We start from the raw sequence: 10,000 nt of genomic DNA, 5'->3' as shown, positions 1-10,000 counted from the left end.
ACTGTAGACAAATAGAATGAATGAATGAATGAAAACACGGTTAGAAAGTAGGTGTGCTGTAGACAAATGGAATGAGTGAATAATGAAAACACGGTTAGAAAGTAGGTGTGCTGTAGACAAATGGATGAATGAATAATGAAAACACGGTTAGAAAGTAGGTGTGCTGTAGACAAATGGATGAATGAATAATGAAAACACGGTTAGAAAGGAGTGTACTGTAGACAAATAGAATGAATGAATAATGAAAACACGGGTAGAAAGTAGGTGTGCTGTAGACAAATGGAATGAATGAATGAATGAAAACACGGTTAGAAAGTAGGTGTACTGTAGACAAATGCAATGAGTGAATAATGAAAACACGGGTAGAAAGTAGGTGTGCTGTAGACAAATGGAATGAATGAATGAATGAAAACACGGTTAGAAAGTAGGTGTACTGTAGACAAATGGAATGAATGAATAATGAAAACACAGTTAGAAAGTAGGTGTGCTGTAGACAAATGGAATGAATGAATGAATGAAAAAACGGTTAGAAAGTAGGTGTGCTGTAGACAAATGGAATGAGTGAATAATGAAAACACGGTTAGAAAGTAGGTGTGCTGTAGACAAATGGAATGAATGAATGAATGAAAACACGGTTAGAAAGTAGGTGTGCTGTAGACAAATGGAATGAGTGAATAATGAAAACACGGTTAGAAAGTAGGTGTGCTGTAGACAAATGGAATGAGTGAATAATGAAAACACGGTTAGATAGTAGGTGTGCTGTAGACATAGGGAATGAATGAATAATGAAAACACGGTTAGAAAGTAGGTGTGCTGTAGACAAATGGAATGAGTGAATAATGAAAACACGGTTAGAAAGTAGGTGTGCTGTAGACAAATGGATGAATGAATAATGAAAACACGGTTAGAAAGTAGGTGTACTGTAGACGAATGGAATGAGTGAATAATGAAAACACGGTTAGAAAGTAGGTGTGCTGTAGACATAGGGAATGAATGAATAATGAAAACACGGTTAGAAAGTAGGTGTGCTGTAGACAAATGGAATGAATGAATAATGAAAACACGGTTAGAAAGTAGGTGTGCTGTAGACAAATGGAATGAATGAATAATGAAAACAAGGTTAGAAAGTAGGTGTGCTGTAGACAAATGGAATGAGTGAATAATGAAAACACGGTTAGAAAGTAGGTGTGCTGTAGACAAATGGAATGAGTGAATAATGAAAACACGGTTAGAAAGTAGGTGTGCTGTAGACAAATGGATGAATGAATAATGAAAACACGGTTAGAAAGTAGGTGTGTTGTAGACAAATGGATGAATGAATAATGAAAACATGGTTAGAAGTAGGTGTATTGTAGACAAATGGAATGAGTGAATAATGAAAACACGGTTAGAAAGTAGGTGTGCTGTAGACATAGGGAATGAATGAATAATGAAAACACGGTTAGAAAGTAGGTGTGCTGTAGACAAATGGAATGAGTGAATAATGAAAACACGGTTAGAAAGTAGGTGTACTGTAGACAAATGGAATGAGTGAATAATGAAAACACGGTTAGAAAGTAGGTGTGCTGTAGACAAATGGAATGAGTGAATAATGAAAACACGGTTAGAAAGTAGGTGTGCTGTAGACAAATGGAATGAGTGAATAATGAAAACACGGTTAGAAAGTAGGTGTGCTATAGACATAGGGAATGAATGAATAATGAAAACACGGTTAGAAAGTAGGTGTGCTGTAGACAAATGGAATGAGTGAATAATGAAAACACGGTTAGAAAGTAGGTGTGCTGTAGACATAGGGAATGAATGAATAATGAAAACACGGTTAGAAAGTAGGTGTGCTGTAGACAAATGGAATGAGTGAATAATGAAAACACGGTTAGAAAGTAGGTGTGCTGTAGACATAGGGAATGAATGAATAATGAAAACACGGTTAGAAAGTAGGTGTGCTGTAGACAAATGGAATGAGTGAATAATGAAAACACGGTTAGAAAGTAGGTGTGCTGTAGACAAATGGATGAATGAATAATGAAAACACGGTTAGAAAGTAGGTGTACTGTAGACAAATGGATGAATGAATAATGAAAACACGGTTAGAAAGTAGGTGTGCTGTAGACAAATGGATGAATGAATAATGAAAACACGGTTAGAAAGTAGGTGTACTGTATGTCACAGTAAAGGTTGTTCACAATTATCTTATTAAATTTTATTTTATTAAGAACTGAATTCATCTCACTCCAGTTATATTTCGGTAGGCTTAGATAAACTTTACCTTCTAATATTAGATCGTCTTTCCTTTTATAGCCTTCCCTCGAATTAATTTCTAATTAGTGAATACTTTTCGTTCTACATTCTGTCACGTAGCCACTTATTATAAAAGCTGATAGGTCTAACATTCGACACTCACTTTCTCTCCACAATCTATGCCGGACGGCCAGTCACTCTATTCCTATATATATATTGTAAGATTTTTATCTTTTGGGACTTTGTAGATATTATATCTACACCATTAAGACGCCGGAGCTTTTAACTTTGATTGTATAATCTTCAAGGATCAAACCCAAGCCCGCTGTACTACACTATAACCTCTTACCAATTGCCTGGAAGTGGAATTTTACGAGTCCAATCCTGTTATCAGAGGAATAGATCATCCAAGCCCATCAACTGCCTGGAAACGTAAACTTATGAACCTGACATATTATCATAAGTTACGTAAAATATTCATATCTCTATTTGTAACTGCCACGATCACTGTTTATCTCTTTTAATTAAATTTCATCATCATTTTTATTTCATTGTAAACAAATCGTTAATTGTTTTTCATTTATAGTAACTAGTAAATTCTGGGGCCTCATTCTACATAGATCTTTATGCATAGTCGAGTAGCTCTTTACTCACTTGAGACCATGACATTTTGGAGGGACACATATAAAGAATTGAATTTATTTAGTTACTTATATCTATTTCATCTAACCTTAAAGTTTAAATTGTAAAACTCTTAATTGCCCCACTTGATCATATTTTAATTGAACTCCCTATTTACAGGATTAATTTTTTTTTCTTTTTCATTTCTTCATTTAAATGGAATAGCAATTTATCCATTCATTCTTTCATTCAAATTGAATAGCATTTTATTGATTCATTCCTTCATTCATTTATTCATTTATAAATTATTCATTCATTCATTGTTCATTCATTTATTCATTCATTCATTCATTCATCCATTCATTCGTTTATTCACTCATTTATCCAATCATTCATACATTTATTCCTCCCTTCATTCTTTCATTCATACATTATGCATTCATTCATTCATCTATTCACTCAGTTTTTCATTCATTCATTCATTCCTTGTCCACTTTGTTATTATATCACTCATTTCATTTTGTTGTTTGCCTCATTCATGAATTGTTTTCAATATGTTTACATTCCATAACGATTCATTCACCTATCATCCAATCACTCAGTGTTGTGAACACATTTTGTAACTATTGTAAATCTTACGATATTTTATTGTTTTGTATTTCAGACATCACTGTTAAACACTCTTCAATGCCTAATTACAATTGTTGAACAACCATTGAACAAGAGAGAGGTCCCAGCCACGAACTGAGTTGGTAAATATATCCTTCATTATTCTCTTTTACATGAGTTGGGCATCACATAGTAACTATAGACATCGTGATTTGTTTTGCATAGTGATTTGTTTTAAATGCATTTTTGGCATATTACTGTTACCGAAAACCACTTATATATTATGTTCTGAAAAGTGAGTCTTTAAAAACTAAATAATAATAAAAGGAGTCTACTAGCCGTCGTGTTATATTTAGTGATAGATAACTTGGGATTATTTTGGCATCCTATTATTGTTATCACACTCTAGTATATTAGCGTCATTGCGAATAATTGTACACAAACTAACGACGAGTCACACACATTGGTGATACATTTTTCGTAGTAACATAGTTTAGAGTACACGCGATTGACACATTGTTATTGACACAAGTCATAATAACTCCGCATTGTATTGACACATTGCTTTATAAGATATAACGATAAAAGGCATCAAATTCAACATACATAATAGGTTGAAATAAGAGAGAGAGATTTCTAAAAATAGAACAGTTCATTCCAGTAAGTGTAAATAAATAAAACAGTCAGTAACAGTATCCTGTCAATATAATATATATAAAACATCGTAACTAATTTATTGCAACATGGAAGCATATAAAAGATACTTAAGTCTCGCAAAGGACTTAGAAATACCCCAGGAAAGAATATTTTCATGGTGCGAAGAGAAAGTAAAAGAAGAAAAAGAACACGAAGAAAGAATTCGTAGAGAAGAAAATGAAGAAAGAATTCGTAAAGAAGAAAAAGAACATGAAGAAAGAATTCGTAAAGAAGAAAATGAAGAAAGAATTCGTAAAGAAGAAAAAGAACACGAAGAAAGAATTCGTAGAGAAGAAAATGAAGAAAGAATTCGTAGAGAAGAAAATGAAGAAAGAATACGTAGAGAAGAACGAGAAGAAAGAGTCCAAGAAAGGGAACTAAAAAGACAAATAGCTTTAGCAGAAGAAGAAACCAAAAGGACCCAAATGATGCTGGAAATTGAAAAAACAAAAACCGGTCATGAAAGAAAACATAATAATAGTGATGAATTTTTCGTGAAACTTCCACGCATGCCAACATACGATGAACGCTCAGACTGCCTAGAATCCTTCTTACACCGATTCGAAGTTCAGGCTAAAGGTTATCGTTGGCCAGAAAGCAAATGGGCCACAGCCTTGATTAACTGCTTATCTGGAGAACCGCTAAAAGTTTTCTATACCTTAACAACTGAAGATGCAGATGACTATGGAAAAATTAAAGACGCTCTACTAAAAAGATTTAGATTAACGGAAGATGGTTACCAGGAAAGGTTTCACACTGCAAAACCGGAAAGTGGAGAAGACTTTAATACATTCGTGAACCGAATTACTCAATTTCTAAATCGGTGGCTTGAGTTGGCAAACGTAAAACAAGACGACTTTGCAGGCCTCTACTATCTCACGCTGAAGAATCGAATCTATCAAGCTTGCAACCCAGATTTAGTCGCATTCTTTAAAGAGAGAAAGCCAGAAAACTTGGACAAATTAAAAATCTACGCAGAAAACTTTAACAGCGCACATCCATTGACACCCCTTAGCAGAACATTGAAGGAACCATACTACGCTGCCGCTGCTCAGAGTCCAGGTACACCTAAAGTTCAGTACTCAAATAGAACGAGCCGATCAATCACTCGGAACATGCAAGTGAAACAAGATGATCATAGTAACAAACCATGGAACAAACAGTTCAATAGAGACCATAGCCGACCCTATCAAAACAAAACAAGAAATAGCACTGACAATAATACTGAGTATAAGAAAACCAACAAACCTATAATTAAATGTCAATATTGTTGAATGAAAGGCCACACAGCAGACAAATGTTACAAAATCGTGGGATATCCAAAAGAAACTGCAAATGCATCACTCCAAACAAGTGTAAACAATCAGACACGAGTAATGTCAGGAGAAAATATAAATGTGTATTGCGTGAAAGGTATGTCACTTTTAACACAAACTCACAAATCAGGATCGCTATTTTTTTGTGAAGGCAAAGCTAATGGAACTGATTGCAAAATATTGAGAGACACAGGATGCAGTACAGTAGGAATAAAAGCATCTTTGATCAATGACGAAGACAAAACTGGAAAAACGGTACAATGCATCACATTCAGTGGCACAGTCGAAACCTTTGAAACAGCTAATGTGTACATAGAAACCCCATACTATACAGGAATAGTGGAATGCTGTATACTTCCCAACCCCGTCGCTGATGTTATTGTTGGCAATATAAAAGGTCTTAAAGACAACCCAACAGATGTAAAAGAATGGTCATTAACCCAAGAAACAGCTTGTCTAGCAGAAACAAGAAAGATGACTAAGATAACAGAGAAGCCAATGACTATTTCTCTTGAACCACAACAATTTGACAGGAACACGTTCATTGAAGAACAGAAAAAGGACCCGACTTTAACTTCATATTTCAATATCGCAAACAAAGGGACGAAATCAAAAGTTGAATACATCATTGAAAAAGATATTCTGTTCAGGTTACATAGGAAAAGAAACAAAATAGCTAAACAACTGGTCACGCCGAGTATTTACAGAAACAAAATCCTTGGAATAGCGCACGATTCAATAACTTCTGGACATCTTGGGAGCTCTTCCACATTGAAGAGAATATCCGAGAATTTCACATGGCCTGGAATTACTAAAAACGTCCGAGAATATGTGAAATCGTGTGACACATGCCAAAGAAGAGTCGCAAAAGGCAGAATACCGAGATTGCCATTAGAGACAACCCCAGTTATTGAAAAAGTTTTTCAAAAAGTTGCAATTGACATTATAGGCCCTTTAACAAAATCAGATAGAAACCATACACACATACTAACACTAGTCGATTACGCAACCAGGTGGCCAGAAGCGATAGCATTGAAATCAACTACATCGGATCACATAGCTGAAGCATTGATGACAATTTTTACTAGAATAGGCATACCAAATGAGATACTGTCGGACAATGGACCCCAATTTACATCACATATGATGCATGAAACCATGAAACTCATGGAATCCAACACTCATTCACAACTCCTTACCACCCCCAAGCAAATGGTCTTTGTGAAAGATTTAATGGGACTCTAAAGAATATGTTAAGAAAAGTGTCAGCAGAAAAACCAGATGATTGGGACAGATACTTACCAGCAATCCTATTTGCATATAGAGAAATACCCCAAGAATCTACAGGCTACTCCCCATTTGAGTTGATGTATGGACGATCACCTCGCGGCCCGATCAATATAGTAGCCGACATTTGTAAAGGGAATGAGGAGGACAATAACGAAATTATGTTTGCTTACGAATATGTAAGAAACCTGAAAGACAGAATAGAGGACACATGTAAGCTAGCACAGGAATCCGTCACTAAAAAAGCAGAGAAATACAAGGAATACTCCGATCGAAAAAGCAAGTCAAGAAAATTTGAGATTGGTGACAAAGTACTAATACTCTTACCCGATGACTCGAGTAAACTTTTAGCTACATGGAAAGGACCATTCAAAATAACAGCAGTAAAATCTAATGTTAATTACGAGATTAAAATTAACAACACAACAAAGACATTCCATGCAAATATGCTAAAAAGATATTTTGATAGAGACACAGTGTCGCAACCTATGTTTACTAATATCGAAGCTTCAAATGCAGGATTGATCATACCGTTGGTCATGGGACACAGACACCCGAGACAGAAAAACAAACAAAAATCGCACAATTGCAACCACCTAAGACAAAAAAAGAAGTACGCAAAGTACTTGGGCTCCTAAATTTTTACAGGAAATACATTTACAACTTCGCGCACATCGCGACACCGCTAACAAATCTGACAAAGAATGGGTCACCGAACAAAATTGTTTGGACAGAAGCGTGTCAGAATAGCTTTAACCAATTAAAGGCATTACTCTGTTCAGAACCAATTCTTAAATTACCCGACATATCAAAAGAATTTGTTGTAAGAACTGACGCGTCTGATAAGGGCATCGCAGGTGTACTATTACAGGAGCATGAGGGAACTCTAATGCCTTGCTTATATGCAAGCAGAAAATTATTGGACAGAGAATCACGATACTCTGTAATAGAGCGTGAAGGACTGGCCATCGTCTTTGCTTTAAAGACATTCAGCAGATATCTACTGCTAAAAGAGTTTGTGGTCGAAACGGACCATAAACCACTCACGTACATAAGAAATAACAAAATGAATAATAGTAGAGTACTAAGGTGGAGTCTATTTTTGCAAAATTACACTTTCAGTATCTCTCACATACCAGGTTGTGAAGATATTCACGCCGACCTACTTTCTCGATTAGTGTAATGACGTGAGAATGGTATAACTTAACCTCCCATGCATACTGTTAGTTACCTCGCAAACTATGCCAAATCAGAACGCACAATTTCGATAATTTTATTTGTAAACATGATGACCCAACTTAATGTAACATTGAGTATTGTTTGGATATATATACCATACCCATTCATGATTTGGGAAATCTTCTCTTTATCTATTATTGTTATGAATTTTCACCCATTTATGATTAATAATTGAAATGTCAATATTCCATTTACATTTTCATTCATTTCATTCAGTAAATTACCTTCATATCATCGACTTAAATCATGCTTCATTGCCATCACTATTGTTTATCACAATGATTTGTAATCACATTGCCATCATGTTGTTCATCACAATGATTTGTAATCACAATCTTTCATTGTTATTGTCACCCATTCATATACCTACGTTAATATAAACATTTCCATGTCTAGTTAATAAATAATTTAATTGTAGCACAAATCATAACAATGGATTAATGCTAGAGTATCATGATAGTAAATTTACTTCCGTTTGTAAAATCTATCTTTCCCATAATGGTTAAAGAGTATATTTTAAACGTGGGTGGGGGGTGTCACAGTAAAGGTTGTTCACAATTATCTTATTAAATTTTATTTTATTAAGAACTGAATTCATCTCACTCCAGTTATATTTCGGTAGGCTTAGATAAACTTTACCTTCTAATATTAGATCGTCTTTCCTTTTATAGCCTTCCCTCGAATTAATTTCTAATTAGTGAATACTTTTCGTTCTACATTCTGTCACGTAGCCACTTATTATAAAAGCTGATAGGTCTAACATTCGACACTCACTTTCTCTCCACAATCTATGCCGGACGGCCAGTCACTCTATTCCTATATATATATTGTAAGATTTTTATCTTTTGGGACTTTGTAGATATTATATCTACACCATTAAGACGCCGGAGCTTTTAACTTTGATTGTATAATCTTCAAGGATCAAACCCAAGCCCGCTGTACTACACTATAACCTCTTACCAATTGCCTGGAAGTGGAATTTTACGAGTCCAATCCTGTTATCAGAGGAATAGATCATCCAAGCCCATCAACTGCCTGGAAACGTAAACTTATGAACCTGACATATTATCATAAGTTACGTAAAATATTCATATCTCTATTTGTAACTGTCACGATCACTGTTTATCTCTTTTAATTAAATTTCATCATCATTTTTATTTCATTGTAAACAAATCGTTAATTGTTTTTCATTTATAGTAACTAGTAAATTCTGGGGCCTCATTCTACATAGATCTTTATGCATAGTCGAGTAGCTCTTTACTCACTTGAGACCATGACACTGTAGACAAATGGAATGAGTGAATAATGAAAACACGGTTAGAAAGTAGGTGTGCTGTAGACAAGTGGATGAATGAATAATGAAAACACGGTTAGAAAGTAGGTGTGCTGTAGACAAATGGAATGAATGAATAATGAAAACACGTTTAGAAAGTAGGTGTGCTGTAGACAAATGGAATGAATGAATAATGAAAACAAGGTTAGAAAGTAGGTGTGCTGTAGACAAATGGAATGAGTGAATAATGAAAACACGGTTAGAAAGTAGGTGTGCTGTAGACAAATGGAATGAGTGAATAATGAAAACACGGTTAGAAAGTAGGTGTGCTGTAGACAAATGGATGAATGAATAATGAAAACACGGTTAGAAAGTAGGTGTGTTGTAGACAAATGGATGAATGAATAATGAAAACATGGTTAGAAAGTAGGTGTATTGTAGACAAATGGAATGAGTGAATAATGAAAACACGGTTAGAAAGTAGGTGTGCTGTAGACATAGGGAATGAATGAATAATGAAAACACGGTTAGAAAGTAGGTGTGCTGTAGACAAATGGAATGAGTGAATAATGAAAACACGGTTAGAAAGTAGGTGTACTGTAGACAAATGGAATGAGTGAATAATGAAAACACGGTTAGAAAGTAGGTGTGCTGTAGACAAATGGAATGAGTGAATAATGAAAACACGGTTAGAAAGTAGGTGTGCTGTAGACAAATGGAA

General features: G+C 34.9%; 1 protein-coding gene across 2 annotated transcripts in view; it reads right to left on the bottom strand.

Moving 5' to 3' along the window:
* Positions 1–10,000, bottom strand: part of LOC144978010 (uncharacterized) — a 194,024-nt gene that overhangs the window by 6,935 nt on the left and 177,089 nt on the right. The gene's annotated exons all lie outside the window — the stretch shown is intronic.

The sequence above is a fragment of the Berghia stephanieae genome, chromosome 8, assembly GCF_034508935.2.
Source record: "Berghia stephanieae isolate SIO BIC M18660-M18661 chromosome 8, UCSD_Bste_1.3, whole genome shotgun sequence".
Taxonomy (NCBI): domain Eukaryota; kingdom Metazoa; phylum Mollusca; class Gastropoda; order Nudibranchia; family Aeolidiidae; genus Berghia; species Berghia stephanieae.
This window is presented reverse-complemented; position numbering and strand designations above follow the sequence as displayed.